This window comes from Macrobrachium rosenbergii, chromosome 10 (genome assembly GCF_040412425.1).
Source record: "Macrobrachium rosenbergii isolate ZJJX-2024 chromosome 10, ASM4041242v1, whole genome shotgun sequence".
NCBI lineage: Eukaryota > Metazoa > Arthropoda > Malacostraca > Decapoda > Palaemonidae > Macrobrachium > Macrobrachium rosenbergii.
The window spans coordinates 52,479,553-52,507,444 of NC_089750.1; the positions used below are offsets into that span (position 1 = coordinate 52,479,553).

General features: G+C 35.0%; 1 protein-coding gene and 1 pseudogene across 1 annotated transcript in view; one reads left to right on the forward strand and one right to left on the reverse strand.

The window, feature by feature from the left end:
• LOC136842633 (rifampicin phosphotransferase-like) overlaps nt 1-27,892 on the forward strand; it is a 487,544-nt gene that overhangs the window by 59,324 nt on the left and 400,328 nt on the right. The window lies entirely within an intron of this gene.
• On the reverse strand, nt 4,674-5,484 carry LOC136842335 (zinc finger BED domain-containing protein 5-like; annotated as a pseudogene).

Sequence of the window (27,892 nt, forward strand, 5' to 3'; positions counted from 1 at the left end):
CATTAACAGCAACAGGCTGTATCAGCGGAATAAATTTGTATGAAGGATTCTTATTTTTCTAACATTCTTTAAGTCATTCTAACTAGATCTCCCACAGAAAAGGGAAGTGTTAGAAGATTAGAGAAGTTTAATAGCAAATTGAATTCTGCTGATGAAGCTATTTTCTTGCTAATAATTATTAATGATAATAAAACAATATCATTATTATTTCTGTTCTTGTTGGTTTTTCAATAAATAGTAATAGTTTTTGTTGCTTTATATAAACTTTCAATAATTTCTACTGTAACTGAAAAATCTTAATTAAAACTTGAGTGAGTCAGACACTGGATAAAAATTATTACAAGGTGGCTTAGATTAAGTAATGCTTCAAGGAAAGTAGAGCATTCCCATCTAGTAGATTAGTGGCCATTAAAGATATTCGTAACATAACAACTCCTTAGAGATATATAAATGAGCAAGTGAAGGCAGATACTGGAAAAATGCGTCATTATTTTAGGAGAATGATGATAATCGTAAATGAGCATTTAGCATACATGTATAACATCATCAGTCTATTGATCAGAGTAAGAGATTAAACTAAAATGAGTGTACATAATTAGCTCTTTTTCCAAATCCTGTAATGCCGCTAGGCTTAGAGTAATTCAGAGATAAGAATTAAAAATTAATATTTTTTACAGCTGGTAAAAAAGGCAATGACCTTTGGCAGATTTCCAGTAAACACTTTTATTTTTTCATAAAGGAAGATAAAGTTCAGTGGTTAACGTGGAAAAGGGATTTTACTTGAAAATGGTAATTCCTGCCACTGTTATTTCTCCTCCCTTGGTTTGTATGTTTGTGTGCGTGTGTATGTGGGGGGAGAGAGAGAGAGAGAGAGTTAAATGTTACTTCCTGGGGATTTTCAGCGCCACAATGGACCTTTGTCTGCCTTGGATACGATTAAAGTGATAACGTGAAAAAATAAATTCTGATGGTATTATCGTAGCTTAAGCGCGCGCTTAGCGAGTAACGAAAGGAAAACAAAAGAGAAATGAAACGGAAACAGGGAAGTGAATATACACCGAGATTCGTGTTTTAACCAATCATGGGTTACAACAATAGAAAGAACAAATTACGTAAAATGGAAAGAAACAAAGTGAACAGCAACGATACGGCGACATTTCTAAATGTTTCCAAATCTAACAGTGTTTTAATTACTAAGGAAATGAAGAAAAATCATTGTCGTCGAGTGAAATTCAACTAAGAAAATAAATGACGTAACATAAACAGGAGGGGAAAAGTCAGAGAGAGAGAGAGAGAGAGAGAGAGAGAGAGAGAGAGAGAGAGAGAGAGAGTCGATGCTTCGAAGTAGTCAGGGGAATTTGAGTGGAGCCATGTGATTAGGCCATGCGGGTCGGAGGCCTATCTCCTTCATTCAAGTATAATTCCCTCCAATTAGACGACGACAGTGATGCAATCAAGAGAGGCTTCCAAGATTTTGACTGCACAGAAACACTTTCCAAGTTTCATGGCAACACGTCCCATGAGATGACGACCTTGCCGTTTTTTTTTCCTTTTTTTTTTTTTTACGAAGGAAGGGTCTTTACAACACACATCGTGGAATGGTGACCTTGTGCGAATGTGTGCTATCTCTGTTCATGTAGTTATGTATTTTGGCTTGTTTATACAACTACTTGAATGTCGTATTGCCGGCTTTAATGATTTGAGGTTGATTAATATTTATGAATTGGAAAGGTAAACGATCTTGTTATTGTTCCTTCGTGGTAATGCAAAAAAAAAAAAAAAGTGTATGAGGGTATTGACTTGATGGCATCTTTGTAGCTTAAAAAAAACTGCTGGTAGAATATTGACTTAATGTCATCTATTTATGTGTTTTTATTTTTATAGTTTTTTTTAAACCACGTGGGCACCTGAGTTTAATTTGAATAAATATTTAACGTCATCTATTTATATGTTTTTATTTTCATAGTTTTTCGTGGACAACTGAGTGCTTAAAATTTATTAAGCAGCGTAGAATTCGTATGAGAATATTATTCTAATCCTTTAAATGTCCTCATTTTTATTAATATAATCCTTGCAATAACACAGGAGTCAGAGCAATGCACTCACGTTATTAATAACGCTGGAAAGCAATCTCCGTCAGGCCGATATTTTAATAACCTTTGGTGCCCTATTAAAAGAACACTTATTAATTTTCTGCTTTTATGTCAGTGTTCATTCTGAATGAAACTTCTAATTTTTGCCCCACTCATGTTCATCCCATGTGACCTGAAATGAATGATCTACATGAACAGGATTAGACATAATGTAGATAACGCCTTTTTTGAATGAATTGTTGTTATTATTATTAGTTCGTACCCATACCATCAAATATGGCAGTAATATAAAGAGGGAAGAGACATAAGTCCTGATCCAAGATATGTTACTTGTTGTCTTGAAGCTCGGGCCAAGGGTCCTTCTGCTTTATAGGGGCAGTGGTGAGAGAGCTTTGTCCCGGATTGCGGGCGTAAAAATGGAGCCCGGTATCCCGAAAATTATCGTTAATAAACGCAAAAAATTAACGTATAAAAGTATTAGTATTATCGTACTTTTAATATATTAAAGAATTTTAACAGAGAACTGGAGCTGGATAAAAAAAAAATTGAAGAAGTTGGACATCTAGGTAGGAAGATACCAGGGGGAACAGGAGGAAATCAAAAGGCAGAAAGTAGCGCAGTTGTGGATTGAAGAGAATTTGCAGAAATCTCCGTTAAAGTCCCTAATACGATGTACCCCACGACCAAAAAACGTTATAAGAATTATACAATACTGAATAAATTGTAATTATCCTAAATCCTTGGCAAGATCCTTCAACAGGTCGTGTGGTTTATACGGTCGTTAGCTAATTCGTCCTTTGTACCCGACGTTAATAAGTCATTGTCATCCACAAGGAGGTTTTGATGGCAGAGACATTACAATTATATTTTGATAGAGAAGTGGGGAGAGGGCGATAGGAGGAAGGGGAAAGGGCATTACGGACCTACTAATCCTCTTAACGTCATTCGCCATTGCATAACATTCTCGGTAATACAGAATAATTGAGTTTAGCCTGAAGTAGATAGCAAGACGAAGAGAACAAAGAGAAAGAGAGAGAGAGAGAGAGAGAGAGAGAGAGAGAGAGAGAACCAGTCTGATTAAGATTTCTTCTCACTCATAGACTGATGTTTCTATTTTCCAACTTTGTATCTATATAACCTTCTGACTTCGTCTTGCTTTAACGTGAAATGTTTGTTATGTAAGACTAAGGTTATGTATGTATTTGTTTATTTGCTTCCATTTGTATGTACTTGTAATTTCTTTGTGTGATCTTTTTCACTCATAGTAAATTTTTTGCTGTCGAACCTCTAACGTTTATTTCTTTGTGCACGTATGAGGTTGTCTCTCAGTTCGACCTTTAAAGCCTTGTACTTCATCTCCTTTATTTTCCGAGCCTCTGTATTTTACTGTCCAACTCCCAGTAAGAAAATGTTGAGAACTTTAGATGTACGAGTACATGTTACTTAATTCTCAGTGCAACATATCATTTTCTTCTTCCACTGTTGACCTCATTAATGTGAAGGATGTGCCTGATGGAACTCAACAAGGATACTGATATTAGGTTGCAGGTTGGTGAGCTTCAGCCGTAGGTCACCTCGTTCTTTCTGGCTCGGTCTGCTCCTCTGTTTCTTTAAGACTGCGGTTGCATGACTGAAAACACCTTCAATCGTGTATGAACTTGGGAAAGCGAGTAAAAATGGCTCAACCACTGCACAAAGCTGAGGATATTTAGCAACGTTGTTCTCGTTGATCCAAAATTCATGGAGCCTTTTTTTCTGAACAAGGCACTTGTTTCCAGGTCCACAGTCATGTCAGCGAATTCCACCTTCAGGTGTGAGCCAATATCTGCATTCCTTATTTCAACATCAAACGGAGTTAGGATCCATTCTGGCACTTTCATTTTTTCTAGGTCTTCAAAGCGCACTTTAAAGTCTTCGATTAAATTCTGTAGATAAGTCGTGTAAATTTCTAGGTCCCCATCAGAATTGCTTTCATTTTGTATCTGTTGTAAGTTTGAAAAATACTGAAAATCTCTGCGTGACAGTGAACCTCTGAACAAGCTAAGCTTGTCTTGGAATCCCGGTAAAACTGTCCTGGCCTGAAAGATGGTAACATCTCTGCAGACGTTTTTGTGTCTCATTAAATTTAGAACAGAGGTCTGCCAAATAGAACAGGGAATTTTTTGCATTTTTTCAACTCTTCACGTAAAGATGAGTCCACGTCTGCCAGGAAATGAACAGTTGAGTGGTATAAGTCAACAAGTCTTTGCAAGCTGCGACCCCTAGACAGCCATCTTACCTCTATGTGCAGGATTTATTGCTTATGTCAACATTCTCTTCGCACAGTAGTGCAAACAATCGTGAGTTAGTGGATGTCCCTTGATTTTGTTAATTGCCCTGATGCCCACTTTCAAGGCATCATGCAGTCCATCACTGAGTTTCTTGGCTACAAGATGTCTGTGCAGTACACAGTGTACAGGACGTACATCAGGCACTTTTTGGTTGAGTAGGCTTGCAAATCCTCTGCACCGACCCACCATCGCTGGTGCACTATCGGTAGCCACTGCAGTAATATTACAGAGGCATATTGTGCTTGTCAAACTACTGCTGCACGTATTCTAAAATTGTCTCACCTTTTGCATCAGCTGTGAGATATTTAGCAAACAAAAATTCATCAATAATGTCCTTTTGACTTTGACCGTAATACCTCAAATAGGCCATGAGAATTTTGGAGCTGCGAAAGGTTGACTCATCAAGATGTAGAGATAACTTACTATCCCGAAGTCCCGATACCAAGGTTTTTTCTGCATCATCTGCCATTTTACCAATTCTTCTTTGCACTGTACTGTTACTTAACGGCCAGTTTTTCAGAACAGAGTGAGAATCTTTCTTCATAACAGTTTCTATAACCTCTTTAATGGCTGGGATTATGATTTCCTCACCGATAGTGTGCGCCTTTCCTTTTTTTTTTTTTTTATCATGAGGGAGATGTTGTATGAGGCTTTCAGACCTACTTCAGCATCAGCACTAGCTGGTGCTTTGAAAAAAGTCTTGATATTTGAACGACTTTTGAATTTTTCTCTTGATATTTGAACGACTTTTGACTTTTTCTCTTGATATTTGAACGACTTTTGAATTTTTCTCTTGGTATTTGAACGACTTTTGAATTTTTCTTTTAGTATCTTGAAAAAGTCAAGGTCTTTGCTTTTCTTATCAGAGTGAACCCCTTTATGGTGGTCCCTCATCTTTGCGGGTTTCATGGCTTCATTACTGAAAGTCTTTTCACACAAGAGACACAATGGCATAGTGTCATTGGTTAATGAAGTAATGAATCCATATTTCAAGTATTCCTGAGAATACTGTCGGCATTTCCTCTTAGCAGCAACAGCAGCCATTATAATCACAATTTTTAATGCAAGTCACAAAAATCAGTTCATGGATAACACTTACGGGAGCTGAGAGTGCACTGAACTTTCATATGCAAGACAACGAGAGAGACGTGGGTGGGATGGGGTTGGGTGGGAGATACGCTCGCAGCTCAGCACGGGACAGAGACAGGAATGCATCCTGTACGAACAGTAGAGCTGGAAGGCACGATGATGGGGAAATGGTTGGTTGAAGCTAGTGTTGCAAGCTCTGTTGAAAATTGAGATTTTTAGTGAGTAAATTATTGATCTATTGTTCTAATTCAAGAAAGTAATATAATTTTTTTTAACATAATGGGGTCTGATAATCAGATTTTTACAAATTATTAACGAGAATTTCAAATCGCAGGCTTCATTGGTACTGTAGACCCCAGCAGTGAACATTCACCGACCCGTTATTTATTCATCGGCCCCCTTTCGACCCCCTGACTCTTCATCGACCCGAGGTCCCATTTACCCCTGGGAGTCGATATCGACCACTTTGAGAACCCCTACCCTAGGGCTTGGCTTGATAGCCCAAAGTCCATAAACATAGACACATAATGTCATTCTGTTCTTCAATGGCCAAGTAGTAAGATTCTTTCATAAGAAAATTTACTCATCTTGAATTATTATAAGATGATAATCGTTACTGTTGTCGTATCTAAGAACTCGCTTTTGCTCCCATTTTGGATCCTCTTGAACTCAGAATTTAAGTTGCTATGTTCTAATTTCTCTACAGGTATTGCTTTTGGCATTACTTCCTGGAGAGTCTTGGTTGTATGTCGTCATGATCAGTTCAGTCATGTTGCACAGGCAGTTAGTTTTATGTCCTTATACCGTTCACTTTCAGACTGTGGGTCTTTCTGCCTCCGTGGTTTCTGCATCACTTAAGCTGCTCTGATTTGAAATGGAGTGAAAACCGGTTAGTGGGGTCTGGAAGAAGTGGCAAGGCCTCTAAGTCCCTAATATATAATCTTAGAATGGATATACTTAGTCAGTGGACCTCACAACTTAATAACTGTGTCCCGCTCGGTGCGTTCATGCATATGACATTCGGCAAATAAAACCATTGTCTGGCAACCAAAAAGATTTTGTTAGCTTTGAGAATCGTGAAAGATCAAACTAACGTGACTGATTTTTGTAAACAGGAGTAGCAAGAACGGTGTTCCCCGACGAATAAACTGACAGCAAGCGCATATAGCTGAGTTGATTCCAGACTGCTGTTGACTCTAACGTCGAAAATCCCGAAAAAATAAATGAACAGTAAGGCGAATCGCCGCAAGAAAATCGGAAAATAAGAAATCTGAAGGAAAATATATTCACCACCATTACATTCTGCTAACTCGCTTCGCCTCTTCTTGCACCTGTGCCCTGAGCCATTACCCACATGACTTTTTTTCTATAATTAAAGGTACATGCTCTATCGAAAATTATTCTCTGAAGTTTTCCTTAGTAATATGGCATTAAAGGAGACGTCCTTTCACTTTACTGCAAAGTTTAGTAAAAATTTATAACTGACTGGAGGATTATTACAGGGGTCCACGATTCCACTTCATTCGAAAGAAACATAATATTGGAATTTGCTGTAACAGTAACCTTCTTTTGCAGAACTAGTTTTGGGTGAATAAAGAAACATAAATATGCTGTAACAGTAACCTTCTTTTGCAGAACTAGTTTTGGGAGAATAAAGAAACATAAATTTGCTGTAACAGTAACCTTCTTTTGCAGAACTAGTTTTGGGAGAATAAATAAAGCTTATGCGGTAGATTATTGTTTTCGTTAGCAGCAAGAAAATAACTGAGTATATATAAGAAACTTTATGTTATTAGTTACCTGGTCGCAGCCTTGAGAAATTTAGTGTCTTCCACTATTCTAAAACAAGGAAAATATTAAAGTCACGAGATAGGTAACTTAAGTAAAGGGTATATTTTATATATTACTCTGCCGGGTTTAGCTGATATTTCATCAATATTAAAAAAAAAAAAAATTGGAATTACAGACATTTTAATACAGTATAACCCATATATCACATAAACCGTAACTTCATTTTCGCACTGATATCTGTAGATTTCAAATGATAGAAAGATGAATCCTAGATTAACGCCATAGTACTGGCAATCTATATGATGGAATAGAACAATAATTTCTTTGCAGCCACAAGATTTTGAGGCTGAAGAAAATATAGCAACTAGAAAATTATTCGTGAAATTATACAGTGATGAGTAAGACCATTGTAAGTACGAAGAGGTAAATGACTAAGATAGACAGAGGAAACTAATAAATTATTAGATGCTGAAAAAACAAAGAATGTTTATAAGGACAGAGAGACGAGGACATTATTGATATTAAAAATAATACGAGGATATTAAAAATAAGAGTAAAAACAGGGGATAACGCCAAGGGCGAAGATAGCCTGTTAACCTTTAACCTTATGAAGGATACTGAAGCTCTGATAAGCAGAAGAGCAGAGCTAGTATTGTTATTTGCGAAGTGATTTAATATGGAAGACTTCGGGTTAAAAGTATGTGGTCAGTGCCCAGAAGAATAATATAAGCAACTGAACTTAATAAGAAATTTAAGTGTATTGCCATCTTATAAGAAACCTGTTTGTACTTAACAAACCCTTTACAAAAACTGTGAATGGTGAAATATGAAAGATAACTCTGATAATAATAGACAAAAATTATCTTGACTTCTTCAGTTTTATGTAAAAAATTTGAAGTGGGATTATTTCTAAAAAAAAAAAAAAAATTTCGACTTACTGATACATCAGTTCTTAAGCTTTCGTGTACAGCCAGAATCATCGTTGTCGTAATATGCTGGTTATTGCATTACTACAAATGGCAGAGGATAATCATTTTATGGGCGAGTACACAACACATGGCACATGATCAGTGAACTGGAACGACGTGTGCGACTAGGCAGCAATGTTTGTAAGTTAGAGCCCAAGTAACCTTTGATAAAAATAAAAAGAAAAAAAGAATTTCATTGTGTAAAAACTTTTTTTTCGCCCAATGTTTTTCGGTGATGTTTGCAGTGGGCGATGTCAAAGGTTTAGTGCATAAATCCTCCGATTTTCACGTTTTTGCAACTTTTGATGCTGTCTGCTGCACAAAGCTTCGGCAAACAACCAAGGAAGGAGGAGGACCGAGGATGAGGAGGAGGGAATGGAGAAAAAGGTATCGACATGTAAACAAATCATCAGCTGATTCATCCATAGTTGGAGAGGGGTGGTAGCGCCGTCAGTACACCTCAGGTGGTGCACTGTAGGCATCTAAAGGATGTTTCCACTGTCCCTTCGTCCCCTAGCTACACCCACTCTTTTAACCCTTTACTTGACCTCCATTGCCACTTCCTTTCTTATATCTTGATGTCCAACACCTCTAACTGTTAATTTTTAGTGCAGTTGTAGGGTTTTCTTCCAATTCCACCTTTATATTCTTGTAATTCCTTTCGTTTATTTTCTGGATCGCTTTGTCTTGCTGTCCTCCACTCCAACTCCTACTTAAGCGCTGAGTGGCTGAAGTACTCCAGTGCTTGTCTTGACAGACACCTGATCCAGGTGTCTGTGAATTGTTTCTGGACACCACAAATGTTAACAGATTACAAATGATTTTTTTTACGGTATTAAGCTTTGAGAGGCGAACGCCCTTAGCATATAACCCCGTATAATTGGATGGGAACATGGGTGGGGCGGGAGGGCATTGGCTGGCAGCCCCCCACCAGAAAAAAAAGAAAAAAAGTACTTAGAAACTGCATAAGAATCCAGTAGTACGTGCGAGGGGCAATAGTTACCTATGACTGAGTAAAAGTTAAAAGCTAGTAATGAGTGGAAGAGAGTCCAGTTGTCTGTGTATGAACAATAGTTGCTAATGACTGAGTGAAAGTTAAAAGAAAGTAATAAATGGAGGAGGCTGAAGATGTCAGCGAAGAAAGAACCCTTTCCCGTCCGACTGTCAGTGCTATCGCAAGTGCGATATGGCTGAAAGACCGTGATCTCTCTCCACAGACGGTATCTCATATCATCTTTAATGTCAAGCTTGGTAACCGGAGCTCAGTATTTCATGTGAAAAATGATGTTCGGAAAGTTATCTTGAATTATTAATAATCTCGAGTAATAAAACAGAATATTGATGCCATAAGAAATATTGACCAGTTTAAAGCTTATAAATAAAATAACGAAATGAACTCGAAGCTGACGGTACAAAATGTAACTTTGAATGCTGTTGATTAAAAAATACAGAGAAAATTGTACATATACAGTATATATTATATAATATATATATATATATATATATATATATATATATATATATATATATATATAATTATATACTGTATATATTATACAACATATGTAATATATTATATAGCTAAATAGTGTAACTATAATGCTGTTGATTAAAATATACAGATAAAATGAATATATAAATGTATACAGATAAATACACTATATATATACATACATATATGTATATATACTGTATATATATATATATATATATATATATATATATATATATATATATATATATATATATATAATTCCCTTTGTTTCCTTGCTACTGTGGAGTGTACGATATATATATATATATATATATATATATATATATATATATATATATATACTCCATAATATATATATATATATATATATATATATATATATATATATATTATATATATATATATATATATATATATATATATATATATATATATATATATATATTATCTATATATCGTACACTCCACAGTAGCAAGGAAACAAAGGAAAATGTAAGAGAACACACGGAAAACGGACACCTGGAAGAAGAAGGGGGCAGAGAAAGGCCAAAGTCACGAGGGCGTGGTGGTAACACAGGAGGATCCAGGCAATTATAAGATTAAAAGTACCCAGCAGACAGATATAAATACAGCTGGACTACGCGTCTGGTCACTGTACGGATACTTGATAACGTGGACTGTTTGTCCAAGAAAGCTTGTAACTTTTTCTGAATAAATACGCCACCAGATACCATCCAGTTTGAATGAGGTCCTTTGAGTAATTCTACTAATGCACAAAACAATTGCGTATGATAAAGATATTATATATATATATATATATATATATATATATATATATATATATATATATATATATATATATGTTATATATACATATTATATCAATACTATATATTTTTATATGATAAATAATGTGATAATTTTTTAAAATTTTATCTGAATGAGAAAAAGCGCTCCTCAAGAAGAGTTTGATTGATTTTACACAAACTGGCATTCTTACAAATATGGTCAATAACGGTAGTGACGCCAGTGTTCCTTACCTGTTGCATTGTATTTCAAAAACAGTGCTAGACACATAATAACACAAGTAAAACCTATTAGTTTTTTAGCCAGCCATAAAAATGAAGCTCCTTTCTACCATATTCCCGAAATCTACAAAATCTGTAAAAGTAGTGCAAATAACTACCTGCTTACTACAAACATCAATCCTCAGACAACAACAAAACATATCTAGCCAACAAACTCTGTACGAACTCTGTAAGAGAATAATTTATTTGAAATAATTGGAGTTGGACAAAATTATAAAATTTTAATGAACCTCTGCCAGAATTTCAACTAGTGCCACAATCACAGGGAACTCAGAGCTAGGAGAGGCTATATCACCAGGTTCATGCTTTATCAGAGTAGTCTTTAGTTCTTGCGTGATAACTACCATGGGATAGATAACAGCTGGAGTAATCACACGAAGTACTGATGATCAACGAGGAGAGTATAGAGGGCAGTCAACACTATATAGGCCTGGAGGTTGGCCAGCAATGAAGGGTGTTTGGTTATGTTGAGCTTATTCCATCCTAAAGCAGATTCTTGGGTAAAACTATGGCGTCAGGTTGCCGGTTTCCAAGATGGCAGTATCCAATTGTAAGCTTGTAGAAAACCAGGACTGGCTCCTGATCCTAACTGATTTCCTTGTCCACCTCGTTTTTGAATACAATTTTGCTTGAAGAGAGACAAGAGCAAGGAGTGTAAATGTAAAGTAGAGAAACAAAAGCCAGCAGCACCATCTATTGAGTGGTGAATAAACAAACGTTTTCTATTGTGATTGCCTAGCATGAAAATATTTGAAAAGGGAAATTTAAAAGAATTAAGGCAAAATTTCTCAAGAAATTACTCTACATTGTAGACATTGCTAAAGGGTGTTTGCAGCGGACCTTAGGACCTGGCTGTACCCACCTTTTTACCTCCATTCCTGCTTCCTCTCTTCAGTCTAGCTTTCCAACCTTTCTAACTGTTAATTCTTAGTGTAACTATGGGGTTTCTCGGTTCCACCTGTCGATCCTTATACTTCATCTTTATTTTCTAGATCTTTTTTTCTTCCTGTCCAACCACTCCAGCTCCCTCCTTTCACTGCCTCAAGAGCTGTATGGCTGTCAGTGCCCACTGCTTGGCGTGACAGCCTAAATCTCAAAAAGGAAATAAATCGAACAGTTGTGGTCAGCAACGCCGGCTGTTACTTTTGTCAAATAGTAGGTTCATAAAATGCGTAACGTGAGTTTTCTGAAAATTGTTTAATTCCATTATTGCCTCTTTTCCATGTTCCACCAGTTTGAACTGTTAAGATGATGGTCGTCTTGATGTTGTGTGTCGCTTTTAGAAGTGAGGAAGATGTGCCATTTCTTCTCGTCTTGGTTCTTGAATAAATAAACTATTTTGATGCAAAGGCTGATGGAGTGAAACTCAGTGTTCCGATCTAACCTACGCACGATAGAAACCGGAATAAGAGGAACTCAGCCCCTCAAGAAGGGACCTTGAGTATTTATTAGGCTATGCAAAAAATGTTCGTTAGAATGCGTTAAATGCATTGAAATCAAGTTGACATAATGGAATTTGATATTTTGCAGTGGATTAGCGTTTCAGTGATTATACCCAAAATGCACAAATTATGCGGAAATCTAAAAAGTTACACTCCTTGGCGATCTGTGATTGACTTAACATTCAGATAAGATGATTAAGAATAGTCCTCACTGTTGCGTGTTGCTGAGCAAATGGGTACATGAAAACTAATGATAGAAGAGGTAGAATGGACTCTGTACTAACTGCAATATTGCTTGACCAGCGTCATAGCCAAAATCTTCATAGAATATTTGTGAGTTCTGAGCTGTATCAGTTTTGTGTTAAATCATATTGATAACACCACACCACAACATTTTGTATTTTATATACATACGTACAGGCATATATATATATGTATGTATGTATATATATGTAGCCTGTGTTGTATGTATACATACATACATACATATACATATGTTAAAAAGGTAATGGCTCCCAACCACGGTAGATATCCCTGCGCAAAAAAAAGTCAAGTATACCTTAGTTTAACCAGACCACTGAGCTGATTAACAGCTCTCCTATGGCTGCCTCGAAGGATTAGATTTATTTTACGTGGCTAAGAACCAGTTGGTTTAGCAACGGGACCTACAGCTTATTGTGGAATCCGAACCACGTTATAGCGAGAAATGAATTTCTATCACTAGAAATAAATTCCTCTAATTCTTCATTGGCCGGTCGGAGAATCGAACGTTGGACCAGCAGAGTGCTAGCTGAAAACGGTATCTAGCCGTCCAATGAGGAACTTATCCCTGCGTAGAAAAGTAAGACCTTTATATTAGTTCATTTGATGAATGTGGGTTGCATCATAAATTTAGATGAAATTCTCGATATTCTCATTCTTTCTCTTGCATCTGCAGAGTAAATTAAAGGCATTTAGATAAAATTAGACAATTGTTAATTAGAAATGAGATGGTCAATCAGTAGTATGTTACAGAAATAAAAATTTGGTTATAAGAAAAATTTGAAAACACCCATTGTCTTGATATAAAAAAAGCCTTTGTGAACCTTAGAAGCCAACTTGATAATTTAAAAATGTGGTTTGTGATATCTGTGAATTCAAACAAAAAATAGAGTTCAAGAATTTAGACCCACCATCTAAGTATGAATACCTAATAAGAAATATTTTAATGAAGGTTAATCTACATGGAAGGAATGACCCTGATAATGTTAGGTACAATTCCAAGAAATCTATTTTGAGATGAAGCTGCCTTGCGACTGCCTTCCTCTTGACGTAATTTATGTTGCCACGTTTTCATAGCTTGACGTAACAGAGTGTCACTTTCTCATTTTTTTGACATTTTGCCAACGGGGAGACGGGAAACCCAAGAGGAGATGTCAGATTAGGATATTTTAAAGACATTATTCGTTGCACTCTTAAAAATGATATGCATGGCAACTGGCATACTTAGCGAATTCTTCATGTATGCATTGCATAATATGTTCAAGAGTTGGAGGACGAACGTAACATTACAGTGACATTTGACAACATTTTCTGTGGAGCCACCCGCTCTTAGGCCAAGTGGTGGGGTCATGGGGTTGACAATGTGAAATGACGGGATTGTGCGTGGATGTGGTGCAGACGACGCGCAAATGATTGACAGTTAATTTGCTTAATTAAAGATACAAAGATAGATGTTTTATCTCCTAATGGGGCAAAAATTAGATTGATAATGTGTGTTTTGATTGAACTGCGCATATCAAATATACCTATATATGATACAAGCATAATTACTCAACACCTTGATAAAGATTAAACTGCAGATCAAGAAAATCATTGTATTATTTTTTTTTTTGCTACGCGATCTTATTTTCCATTTAGGGAAAAAATATAGCTACTTTCGTAAATCAATATAGAATTTTACAGTCTTGCCTCTATGGCGATTTGTCAACTGGAAAAGTAATATTGAATGACGACAGGTAAAACCTACGGTTGTTGTCTCCCGGCTGTATAATTCTTACTTGCGAAAAGTTAAGTAGCCTATACCTTAGTTTAACCAGACCACTGAGCTGATTAATAGCTCTCCTAGGGCTGGCCCGAAGGATTAGATTTATTTTACGTGGCTAAGAACCAACTGGTTACCCAGCAACGGGACCTACAGCTTATTGTGGAATCCGAACCACATTATGACGAGAAGTGAGTTTCTATCACCAGAAATAAGTTCCTCTAATTCTTCATTGGCCGGTCGGAGACTCGAACGCTGGGGCCAGCAGAGTGCTAACCGAGGACTATAACCACCCGTCCAATGAGGAACTCTCTCATTGTTTCTCAGGAAACCGTAAACCCAGCGCAAAAGGATAGCAAGGAAGATTATTATTGCTCGTAACAGTGAAACCGTGAATGATGAGTTCTTTACTGTAAATATAAAAATATAAATGCTCATGTATGCAGATTCCTAAAAGTGCATTTTGCACGTAAGCTAGTTGACACGTGCAAAATTATAGACTTATGCCCTTTGTTTTATGTATACGTGTGTGTGTGTATGTATATATATATATATATATATATATATATATATATATATATATATATATATATATATATATATATATATATACAGTATATGTGTGTGTATGTACTTAATTGTTAATGTCTTAGCTGTAATTATGGGGTTAGAATGTCAATAATAACAAAATTGACACACACACACACACACACACACACACACACACATATATATATATATATATATATATATATATATATATATATATACATATATATATATATATATATATATTTATCTATCGGTTTTACACTATTTCAGCTCTGATCGTTGCTAAGTGTGGAAAGAAGGTAGGCGTAAAATAACGGCTTTGACAGCACATGTAATGAAAAGGCTATCAGAAAAGCGAGCAAAATATACAGCAAACAAAATATATTACAAAGGTCTTCAAATATCAAATGTATAGAATTTACAACAGAATAACACTCCGTTGTGTTGAAAACATCGAAAGAGCAACTGTTCACCTCAAACCCGATGATTTTATATTTTTATTTTATCCTATAACCATCGGTAGTTCACTGATTGACGTATTTTTAAATAAATAAAGAATCTTATCTGAAGTTAACAAATAACATGCGATGATTATAATGAAATTTATGGCAGGGCGATTGGCGGAATCATTATTCAAAGATTAATGGAGCATAAACGATCAGTTAGATATTGCTCGCAAAGTTCGGGACACTGTTCATGGTATGAAATAGACTGGGTTCAAGCTGTTTTAAGAAGAGATGTCCGTAAAAAAGGAAGATTGGGGAATCTGCTCTCATCAGTCAAACTGACAATAATAATCCAAGGGTGGCCACTGGAAATCCTATTAGACGGATGATTAAATTTTAAGGCCTTTCCTTAGTCAGCTATTTCAATAAATCCGGCCCTAGAATATTCAGCCCGTTTTCTAGCTAATGAGGGCCAAGGCAAAACGACATCTCCCGTTGGGAGGGGAGCGGGCGTTAGTGCCGTCAGTGCGCCTCACATGTACACTGCAGGCGCTTATAAAGGGTGATTGCTGCGACCTTTGGGCCATAGCTGCATTCACATTTTAGCGGTTTACGTTGCCTCCATTCCTGTTTCCTTTCTGCAGCCTTGATGTTCAACCTCTCTAACTCTTACTTTTTAGTGCACCCATTTGATTTTTTCTTAGTTCCACATATATCTCCCTGTACTTCATTTCCTTTTCACCGTATTAAGTGTTGAATTCCCGAAAGCGACCCTGTGCTTGGCTTTATAGCCTAAATTTCTTCAGGTCAGTAAAATCTTATGAAATTTGTAGCCTGAATTTCATAAAATCAAACAATACGACGTCCTGACCTCTTCCATCATACGACAAGGAAGTTAATCACCATCTCTCATCCTGCTCGAGACATTATTCCAGATCTGCAAATATCGTATGTAAATACTCGAGTCACTTACATTCTTTCCACAGTTACTTGTCGTCGGTGTCACAGTGGTGTAAGCCGAAATGTATGGGCTTTATCTTAGTTGAGATTTATTGGTTCTTTGATATCATTAGCTATTACTCAAAGGCATTCTCAAGGATACGGTTGGTTTGACAGTTCCTTAAAACAAAGGCCGTAGATCTTACACTGCAATATGTCAATCGATTCGTGTAATATATTTTGTATGTATATATATATAATGTATAATATATATATATATATATATATATATATATATATATATATATATATATATATATACAGTATATACATAGTATATATATTTATGTAATATATATATATATATATATATATATATATAATATATATATATATATATATATATATATATATATATATATATATGTATGTCTTTGTTTATTAAACGTCATGCACCTCTTTTAAACTCCAACGTGTCTTCCTCTCCTCTGCATATATATATCTATATATTGATCAGGTAGACTTAGAAAAATCTCCTTTTCTTTTTACTTTTTATATGTTGTAATTTTAAAGAATTTAACTGCAGTTTTTATTTAGCTTTTATTTTAAATTAGAAATTAATGTGTATTTTTCAATTTACAGACTGATGATGTGTTTAAGTAACACGAAACGTTTCTTAATAAATATGCAACTGTTTTGTTGACTGTCGTCTTCTTTGGACTCCTGCTTGTTGTTATGTATATATATATGTTATATATATATCTATATATATGTAAATATATACATACATACATATACACAAAGTAAATTAACACATTTGGTGGTTAACATATCCAGACTGCTTAACAAAATAATATGTAGGCTACATCACGGTTGCCAGACTGTAAAATCGGCAACGATAAATCATCACTAAATATAGTGTCCGAAAAAAAGAACAAAAATATTGGAAAGAATTGTCAAATGGCAGTAAGATAAACTTGCCAGAAAAAGACAAGAATAAAATTTTAGATAAACATGAAATGATTGTTAGCGTTTTCGGTCCCGTAATAATTCATAGTTGTTAAATAAACGTACGACCTTCGACGACATTCCCTTCATGTTTAATGATCTGTTTCAATCAACTGCTCGATATCTGTCTGAAGTTCTCTATGATTTATTGATTTTAAAAGTTTTAGACCGTCAGCTTAATGAAACTCATGTTTTTAAACGACTGTCAAATATTTGGTTAGAATTAAATTACATCTTGAACAAAAGCCCATGTTTCAGATTACAGGAACCAATATATATGTTTTGTCATAAGCAACAAGCTGCATTTTTGGAGAATTATGTAAATGGTGACCACGGAAAATAATATTTTCAGTATTTAGTACAAAATCAAATTAGCTTGTGATGTATTTCATAGATAATTTAATTTTATAACATTCGGTTTATTTTGATTAGTTTCTGTTGCTATATTGAAATTCTTTAATGATTTATAAACTTCAATTTACTTTCATGACCTGTTTCTTCATGCTGTTTATAAAAAACACAATGAACAGAACATTCCATTAACGGTAATGACATTGAAAAATTTCACTGGCTGAGTAGATATCATCAGGGTATAATTTCATACGTTTGTCTTATCAGCCTAGTCATAAATAATTGTTTGTCTTTAGATATATACTGTAGTTATCGAGAAACCAAGCTTGTGTCTACACACATCTCTCTTAAAAGACAGACAGAATGTTTAAACTGCTAGAGATTGATACTGTAGTTTGAATAATATATATTTATATATATATATATATATATATATATATATATATATATATATATATATATATATATATATATATATATAATATATGTCTAAGGAGTCACTTGTCAGTTATAATTTCTCTTCAGTATTATTTCCGACGTAGAGCGAATTGGATATTAAACGACATTTGTAGCTTAATGATTGTGTGTATATAATTATATATATATATATATATATATATATATATATATATATATATATATATATATATATATATATATATGTGTGTGTGTGTATATATATGTGTGTGTGTGTACACACATACTTACAGTTGAACCTATTATATGCTGATCCATTATACATTGATCCACTTATGTACAGTTAACCATGAGAAATATAAAATTCAAATGAAATTCAAATTGCTCGCGCCATACCCACAAGCAAAAACGTGATCAAACCTAAGCGTCAGGCGATGCTACTACCCACTCATTAATTTATGTTCTGCTGAGAATCTGTCCACACATCACCCTTTGTTTCCCTAAACACACACCATTGCATCACCATGCTCCATACTCAGTTCGTGGGTAGCCTTCTTCTGTGGAGTATCTTGCTATGCAGACTGTTTGCTCCATCGTTTCTTGTTTTATAATATACGTACAATGGCTCCAAAACATGCTAGAAGTATTTCTAGTGGTAGTGAGAGCAAGCCTAAGAGGGTCCATGAAGCATTTCTTTAGCTGAAAAAGTTAGTGTTATATATGTTTGACATGGAAGAAAAATCTTTTGCCGAAATTGGTAGGAAATTGAAGAATGAATCATCGATTCACATAATCATTAAGCATAGAAAAAGCATTTGCGAAAAGTTTTCCACTCTGCACATGAATGCAAAAGTGAGTTCCACAGTGCAGGATAAAGTATTGGTAAAAGTGAAAAAATCTCTGAACTTGTGGATGTGGGATGTGACAAAGGAGAGGGGTCCTTATTGAGTGACTCATTTTATGGCTAAAGGCTTTATGTTTACATGAGCAGTTCAGCAATAAGGCTTGTATTAAAGAGGGAACCAGGCTATTTGCAGCAAGTAAGGATGGTTAAATCGATTCAGATATCGATTTAATCTGGTCTATAAAAATTACAGGAAAAGCAGCATCTGCTGATAAACTGGAAGATCTGATAAAGTCTTCTAGGTCGGAGGAAGATGGAATGGACGAGTTGAACCTCCAAAGTGGACATTGGAGAAGGTGAGTGAATTGTTCAGCATAATTCACACAGCTCAAGATAGAGTAAAGGATTACAGGGCATCAGAGTCACCTGTATGATATCTTAGGCAATGATACAGCTACAAGAAGTTGCGATGAACTCAAAAGACAAAGGAAACAACTATCAATCGCAATTTTCTTTCTGAGGAAAGAAAAAAAAAGTCAACCATTGAAAATGCTCAGTCTTCGGCTTCGTCAGCTTCTGATGTCATACAGCTGTCGCCATCTTCTTCCTTAAGGTCTACCTCTGCCTCCTCCGAGTTCCGATGACCCTTCTGATATTTCGCTAGAAGGTAAGTAGCTCGCATGCAGTGACTATGCCATCCTTCATCTTCATTTCATTAGTGTAGGCACTGTACATGACCATCGTAGTCGTCGTCATCATTGTCAACCTCATCATGGTTGTCACAGAATACAACAGGCTGAAGGTCAGTTCAAAGCACTTTCTCATTTATTCAGACATGAAAGTGTATGTATTGAACTTCTGCCCATTATTTTCATGTAGTATTCGCACACACACACATATATACATATATCTATAATAATAAAATCCGAGTGGATCTTGTTTGTCCTTCCCCGGGTGACAGTAGGGGAGATAAGACACAACCACCCTCCCCCTGCAAACTGGTTTGTCCGCCCCAGGTGGGGGCAGGGAAAGTAGGGGAATGGGAGGGTAGAGGAGACATCCATCCTCCTCCTGCAAACCTGCTTGTCTGCTCCGGGTGGGGGCAGGATAGGTAGGTGATCGGAAGGGTAGGGGAGACAGGAGTGCCGAGTTCCAGCGTACGTAGCGCGTGCCAACAAGCTCGTATATATAGGCCTATATATATATATATATATATATATATATATATATATATATATATATATATATATATATATATTTATATATATATATATATATATATATATATATATATATATATAATATATATATATATATATATATATATATATATATATATATATATATATATATATATATATATATATATATGCATGTATATGGCAAAGACATATGTATATATGCATATGTATTCATTTGTGTATACAAGGTGGGTGAAAAGGAACTAGGCATTAGAAATTGCTTGTATAATTTTCAGTATCACTGAAGTCACAACGAAAACATATTTTAAACAGACAACGTTAATGGGGATTTCTTATAGTCGTGTGATAACAATCCGAAAATGACGGTTGAGAAGAAGCAAGCTCGACCGAAAGTGACCGTGTGGTGCGGAATAACGACAACAAGAGTCGTCGGCCCAAATCTTCTGCGTGACACCATGAATGCGGACCCCACGGGCTGTATAGGTATTCTATAGACCTTGGCGAACCCTATCTTCAGATGCTGGAAAATCACGTGTGGCCCCCCACGGTGTCTGTCTGGGTTAACATTGGTGACCTGATATTCATGCAGGATGGTGCACCACCCCGTTTTGCTCTTACTGTGCGTGCGTGGTCAGACCAACATTTTCTAGGACGTTGGATGGGAGGACGCGGACCTCGTGAAGTCCAGATCTCACTCCATGTGACTTTTACCTGTGGGGTAACACGAAAGAGGAGGTGTACAAGACAAAATCTTGCACACTGGAGGACTTGGAGACACGGATTCAGGAGGTTCTCGATGATATCCCAGACGACGTCCTTCAGAAGGTGGTTTATTCCATCCTTGGCCGTTTGAGGAAATGGTTGACGCCACCGGTGCATACGTTGAAATGTGAAGCTTTACTTTTATTTTCCCATGGAATAAAAGAACATGTATTATTTGTTTTCAATAAATTTTTTATAGCAAATATGGACTTTATTACTAATTTTTAGTGCCTAGTTACTTTTCACCCACCCTGTATATATATGAGTATATATACACACACACACACACACACACACACACACATATATATATATATATATATATATATATATATATATATATATATATATATGTATGTGTGTAATTTATATAAATTTATATTATATATATATATATATATATATATATATATATATATATATATATATATATATATATAATCTTGGCTACACATGTCGTTTAATATCCAATTCACGCTACTTCGGGAATATCCCCGATGGAATTATCATCGGGCGGGAATTTTATAAGTGATAAAATGGATCGGTACCGCCGGACCTTGATCGCTTGACACAACTGGAGTTGTTGAAAGGTACTGTGTCGAGGGATCGAGACCCGGCGGTATCGATCCATTTATGACCTATAAAATTCCCCTTTGGAGATAATTCCCCATCGGGGATATCCCGAAGTAGCGTGAATCGGATATTAAAACGACAGTAGCGTATAATCGTGATAAAATGACATATATATATATAAATATATATATATATATATATATATTATCATATATATATATATATAATATATATATATATGATATATATTAAAATGTATATATATATATATATATATATATATATATATATATATATATATATATATATATATATATATATATATATATATATATATATATATATATTATATATATATATATATATATAGGCTTATATATATATATATATATATATATATATATATATATATATATATATATATAATGTATATATATTATATATATTGACATATATAGTCCATATATAGCTATATATATACAGTAGGTTGGCATCTAGTCCATTCAGCTATAGAAGGGCACAAAACAAGAGGAAATAGATATACAATTGCACATGTATGATATCAGGGGGGTGCCACTGCACCCATAACGATAGTTTAACCCCTCCCCTGCCCACCAGCAGTGAGTAGACACATTTAATTCTGATCCCAGTGTGCCTGATGTGATGCACATATTATAAACAGGCATTACCAATTGAAAATAGATGCTAACAATAACTTCTTTCATTGGGGATTTGAATCACTGACCTCTGAAGTAGTATGGCAGTGCTTCATTCACTACAGGTGTCATAAAAGGAGAGGAACCACATATGCAGCAGTAAATGCAGGGTAGCATAGTTGGTATCACTGCACCCTTAACTATAGCTTAATGCCCTCTCCACAATACCAGCATCTATGTTTATGCTTACAGAACAAAAGTAGATGGTAGAAATTACAGCCTTTATTGCGAAATTGAACCAACAACCACTGAACCATTAGGCAGATACTTAATCCTTTCAGTTACTGAAGGAATAAAACGAGAGGACTAGATATGCAGTTGCTTATGCATGTTGCTGAATGAACTTGTGTTCCGGGAATCTACAATAATACAGCTAACAAAGGAAACTAATATTAATTTAAGCCCAGTCTGCGCTCTTGACCCCATTCTGCAAAAGTTGTTAATGAGATTTAAAATAGAAATTAAAGAATGTCAGTAATCCTGAATAATGCCCTTTGCCTCGTCTTGTTTTATTCAGTTACCCGAGTTAATCCTAGCTAGCAGATTGTTACCTGACGAACGAATCCAAATGTAATGACATTTGTATGCATTAAATGATTGTATACTCCATTTACCTTCGTTACTGTTTGTAAAAGCAAGTCTACTCTGTACTCTTCTTTTTCCATTGTATGCAGTTTGCTTGATAATACCCTAGAGTAAAGGCTAAATGCCTTGCACTTTCCTTTGTTTCACATTTCTTGTGACACATACTCTTTATACAGTATTATATATATATATATATATATATATACATTTATATATATATATATATATATATATATATATATATATATATATATTATATATATATATATATATATAGAGGCAATAAGTCTTTCCAAAAACTGCGTGACAAATATCATTTTAGAAGACAGTAAAGTGAAAATTAAGACCAGGTATCAAGCTGCTTCGACATTAACAGTTTGTCATAGAGAACTTCTTCAGGGTACAAAGCTCTTAAAATAAATAAATAGAGACTTTTCAGAAAACTTCCAAAACAAAGATCACTGTGTTAACAAGCTAAACATCATTACAGAATGCAATCACTAGTTTGAAGTCAAATTGTCACATCGCAAACAAAAAATACTTTAAAAATACTTAGAACTGAAACTACAGTTAGAACTAATCTGGGGCTATTGCTAAAAGGTAACATTGTACTTCCCTACAATTTTATGAACAAGGTGGCCTATCTAATTTAAAAAGACCCGAACTAATATTCATAAGTTGATTGTTAAAATGCTTAATAAAGGCAGATTCAATTATATTTCTCTTAACAATGTAGTTTACAAAAAATTATCTCGGATGAATTTTCCAGTCTATACAATGGTTAAAATCATTCATATGTACAAATAAACCAATTGTCAATTGGCCTGTTAACTGGTAACGATGCTGTTTTAGACGATAATCTAGTTCTTTACCAGTTTGACCAAGGTATTTATTACTTCCATCACCAGAAATGTAAATACCTTCATTAATTTGTTTTGGGAGTTACGAACAATGATATTCTGAAGTGTCCTGAATTCTTGTAAACAACAGTTATCTTGAAAATTTTCAATAATTTTTAATGAAACAAAGATTTACGTTATATGGAAGTGTCAAAATATTTTCTCTCACCAAAAGGCTCCCTATTGTTATTGGAATAAAAATGTTTCTAGCTTTCAAAGATTTGTCGATTAAAAACTTTGAGGTATTTTAACATAATTCCTACGTCGTAAATTTTACAAAATTCCGAGTTTAGTAATTCCGTGGCTGCATATCCTTAATGCCCTTAAAAACATGCAAAAACTGAGAGTTTTACATTAACGTGGTGATCTGAAAAATAGTGGACATAAGAACAGACGTTGGTAGGTTTCCTGTAAACATCAAACACAAAACTTCTATCCCTTCTATGAACCAAAACGTCTAAAAATGGTAATGAACAATTATTTTCCTCTTCAACAGTGAATTTAATAGAATACCAAATGATTTCCGTTGGCACCATCATTGTTTTTGAAGTAAAAATATTGCCTGCTATTTTTGTCTAAGGGGTTAATGCATGGTTTCGATCACATTGCATGAGATATTCTGTGTTTGGATCCATGTGCGAAAATTTGAACAGTTTTTTTTGGACAAGGTAAATCATTTGGTAAACCTTCTATTAAATTCACCGTTGAAGAGGGAAAATAATCCAGTTTCATCTGTTCATCTTTTTAGATGTTTTGGTTCATTAGAAGGGATAAATATTCCCATGTTTGATGTTTTATTGAAAACCTACCATGTGTCTTTCTTATATCCACTATTTATTCAAAGTTCACCACGTTAATGTAAAACTCTCAGTTTTTTAGCATGTTTTTAAGGGCAATTAAGGATATGCAGCCAGATTGCATTAAACTCGGCAAATCCCCTTTGTAAAATTTACGACGTAGGAATTATGTTAAAATATATAAATTTTTAATCTACAAATCTTTATTCTTTAGCTAGAAACATTTTTATTCCAATAACAAGGAGGCCTTTGGTGAGAAAATATTTTGACACTTCCATATAACGTAAATCTTTGTGTCATTAAAAATTATTGAAAATTTTCAAGAAACAGTTGTTTACAAGAAAGGGACACTTCAGAATATCATTGTTCGTAAACTCCCAAAACAAATTAATGGCTGTATTTACATGATTCCTTGTGCTGGGTGTTTTAATAAATACCTTGGTCAAACTGGTATTTTATACTAGATTATCGTCTAAAACAGCATCGTTACGCAGTTCAGAATAAGCCAATTGACAAGTGCAGAGATTTGTACATATGAATGATTTTAACCATTGTCAAAATAGACTGGAAAAATTCTCCGAGATAATTTTTGTAACCAGTTTGTTAATAGAAATATAAGAACTTTATTAAGCATTTTAACAATCAATTTTGAGAATATTAGTTCGGGTCTTTTTAAATTAGATAGTTACCTTGTTCATAAAATCTTTATATATTTTACAATGTTACCTTTTAGCAATAGCCTTGTTAACTGTAGTTTCAGTTCATTAAGTATGTTTTAAAGTATTTTTGTTTGGTATGTGACAATTTGACTTCAAACTAGTGATTGCATTCAAAGTAATGATGTTTAGCTTGTTAGTGGTTTTGATCCTTGTTTTGTGAAGTTTTCTGGTTTATGTCTCTATTTATTTATTTTACTTTGTACACAAAAGTGTTAATGCACTGTTGAACATTGCCAGGTAATCTGGTCTTTAATTTTCACCTTTCATGTACTGGTCAGTTATATATATATATATATATATATATATTATATATATATATATATATATATATATAATATATATACATGTATTATATATATGAGATTGCAAAGAGGGGCACCTCTTTCCAAACCAACTCTCCTTTCAAGAGGATCATTTTCAGAAGACAGTAAAGTAAAATAATTTCGTATCGCTGTCGACATTAACAGTTTGTCATAGAGAATTTGCTTCTCCTACAAAGCTCTTGTTATTCTTTCCTTTGGCGGTCTTTTCATTACCTTCCTAGACCATGTGACTGTGTTAAAACTCTTTTCCAGGTCACTTCTCCGCCCTTGGAGACAAGCCTTGATCATATGATCGCCCCAGGCACTACTTAAGAGAGTTCCTGAGTCAGCGTCACAGGAGGCACTAATCTGGGACAGCTGGCCTGAGCACCAAAAGAGAAAGATGGGTGACTGTATGACACGAGAACACCCATGTGGGCCTGGCATTTTAACATGTGGTCAACAAAGCGAACCACAAGGTCAAGGCGGCACGACAGAAAACGGATGACTCTTGCAAGAAAAAGTTAAGTATACATTAGTTTAACCAGACCACTGAGCTGATTAACAGCTCTACTGTCAGCTTTTGAAGGATTAAACTTATTTTATTGAAAAGAACCAATTGGTTACCTAGTAACGGGACCTACAGCTTTTTTGGAATCCGAACCACATTATACCGAGAAATGAATTCTATCACCAGAAATAAATTATCTAATTCTTCATTGGCCGGCCGGATAATCAACGCGGGCCTAGCAGACTGCTAAAATGTACGATATCGGCCGTCAATTGAGGAACTCTCTTGCAAGAATGGGAAGTTGATCCGGGTGAAGGGGTAAGAGGACCAACACACGACGCCTCTCGTCAGAGACACAACTTGATGCAGGCGTAACACCTACTACCCTTTGAGCTCCGCTCCCTAAGAGCCATCTCCCAAACCACATGGCTGACTTCCAGTTCAGTATATCTCCAGTGCCAATTCCCCTAATACCTCCCCATCACCGGCACATCTATGAGGACCCATCTCTCCGACACAAGGTAAAGTGCCAGGAATTCGAGTTTTGCCAGTCACGTAGTCCTTTTTTCTTTGCTATTCCATCTTCTGTTTCCAATGCAATTCTCATACAGACCTGACTTTGTTATTGTTTATGGTCATAAGTGAATTCAACAGTGTTATACTCAAGGATCCGTTGGCACCATCATTGTATCCTTGAACCCTTAATTTCGCTAATTTCGTCAGTTAATCGCATGCACTCACCATTGCAGACGGAGTTTTCTCGCTGTGGATCCTTCTACTTCAAATGTGCTTTCATTACCGTGGTAAACCCCACTACAAATTGACTCATGGTGCCCTCGAAGTGAAATCCCCGGCATCCAGTTATCATCTGTTCATCTTAATTTAGTGCTCCAACAGGATCCATTTACCTGTCCTAAATATTCCCATCTGATTTGTTTTATTGTAAATATATGTGATTTAGTTATCCTAAGAATTTATCTAAAGTTCCCTTTTCTAGTACAGCCGTTAGCTCATTTTCTTTTCTTCTATGTTCTACCAACCCAGGAATTCTAGTCAGATTGCATCATCCCTTGTGGCAAAAAAAAATCCCTTCCTGGGTTTAGAATTAATATATGTATATATCGAAATATATATTATTATATATATATATATATATATATATATATATTTATTCAAATATATATATATATATATATATATATATATATATATATATATATATATATATATATATATATATATCTTGTTAAAGACTGTAAAAACAGTTATAATCAAGAAATGAACGCTTATATAAATTAAACAAAGGGAGAACGAAGAGATTTAGCATTATATATCGGGTAGTATATCCACCCGTTTTACTACAAACGTTGCATGTATATATATTTTATATACATATATAGCATGGGAAAAGCAATAATCATATCCAGAAAATCCTTATTAGGTGTGAAAAGGCAGAGAGGTTTCCTGCTGAAAGGTGAAACATTCTTAAAATCAACAGCAAGACTTGAGGACAGGCGAGAGTTCTGAGGAATAAGACATAAAGAACTGGAGTCACCGAGCAGAGTATGTTGAGAATATGTTACTGATACTAGATAATGAAGCCTAGATGTCCAAAATCGTTATATATTTTAGGGTTTACAAAAGGGCTTAGCCATTGTTAATCATTCGTACGTACATAGACCTATGTTTGCATATATGTATAATGCATAGACACACATGTAGTGTCATATGTGCTGATCAAAATACCATGGTGTAAATATAGTCTACTTTGATGACTCCTCGTACCCCATGGCACGTCTTACGGTTTACGTAAAAGGTATGTATGTATGTACACATAACCACATACACATACCACTGTTGAACATTGCCAGGTAATCTAATATATCGGTAGAAATAAAGTCTGTCAGGGTACTGTCAGTTATAATGATATACCTTAGGCTTAGTATTAAA